The sequence below is a fragment of the Oncorhynchus tshawytscha genome, linkage group LG34, assembly GCF_018296145.1.
Source record: "Oncorhynchus tshawytscha isolate Ot180627B linkage group LG34, Otsh_v2.0, whole genome shotgun sequence".
Classification (NCBI taxonomy): domain Eukaryota; kingdom Metazoa; phylum Chordata; class Actinopteri; order Salmoniformes; family Salmonidae; genus Oncorhynchus; species Oncorhynchus tshawytscha.
This window is the reverse complement of record NC_056462.1, coordinates 1,339,925-1,341,090: the sequence shown is the minus strand read 5'-3', so window position 1 is coordinate 1,341,090 and position 1,166 is coordinate 1,339,925. Positions and strand designations below refer to the sequence as shown.

At 38.5% G+C, this 1,166-nt stretch overlaps 1 long non-coding RNA gene across 1 annotated transcript; it reads left to right on the top strand.

The window, feature by feature from the left end:
- On the top strand, positions 1-502 carry LOC121841831. The gene is made up of 3 exons (XR_006080783.1): positions 1-49; positions 250-294; positions 434-502. It is a non-coding gene; the product is annotated as an uncharacterized LOC121841831 (long non-coding RNA).
- The last annotated feature ends 664 nt before the right edge of the window (positions 503-1,166 follow it).

Here is a 1,166-nt window from a genome sequence, read left to right as displayed (position 1 = left end):
ACTACTAGTCCTAGTGGTGTGCCTGATTGGACTTTGTTCTTCCATTCCTGTAAGATTCTTGAAATTCAACATCAACACTGCAATTTACGCATCAATACACCAAGAGATTGCTGTTTCCACAGATTGCATTGCATTGGAATATGACAATATCTGAATTATTACAATATGATGGACTTAAGTTCACACTTTGAGTGTTGATTACTTTATACCATAATATCATTCATCCTGTGATTTTGTTTGTGTGTGCAGGTGTCTGAGGAACATGATCGAGAGGAGCGCTCAGCTAGCGATGAGGTGCAGTAATACAATCTATTGGTATCTATTAGGTATTCTGTCTATTAGAGTACTATAGTATGGGAAACTATTTGAATAGGATTACTAGTTTGTTTGAGTTCAGAACAATTTATCCATCTCTCTTTCTCTCTCTCCACAGATGTTCAGGGGTTATGGGCATGGTTTGGGAGGGTTTTACCCCTATCAGCAGCCTCAGTACCCATCCTACTTCCCTGATGCACAGCCATCTCAAGGTAACTCTGCTCTGATGGCCCTTCTGCCCTTCCAATTGGTCAGTCTCGCTTCTGCTCCTGCTGCAACTCCTGCTGCAGCTCCAGGCCCAGCCCCAGCAGCGGCAGCGGGTGGAAAATGAGATTGGCGTCGATAAAGAAAGGAGAAAAAAATTGTTTACATCAAATATGTTGACATTAGCTGCTGTTCAGAGCTGATTATTCCATCATTAATAAATGAAATAAGTTAGGATCCATTATTGTGTATGTCTTTCTCTGTTGTGTTCTGTTTAACCATGTAGTAGATTTATACATATCAAATAATATGTCATTTGTTGGGAACAGATGGATTGATAAAGTGATGAAATTTATGTTTATACTGTACTCTATACAGATTATTTGTGATGCTTCTCTCTATTGCTTTGGTAAGTCATGCATATAGTATGTACATGAAATGCTGGTGAAAATGTCATGTTAGACTTAGAAAAATCTTAAAGTTAGTATATTACATCACTTTGTATATTAATTCATTGTCTTATTGTTTGCTTTTGAAGGCTGAGCATGAGCATGGCCATCAGCATGTCATTGAGAAGCGCTCTTCAAGTGAAGAGGTGAGTAGTATGAATTTTTAAAGGGTGTGGGCTGCTATCAAACCAAAACTGA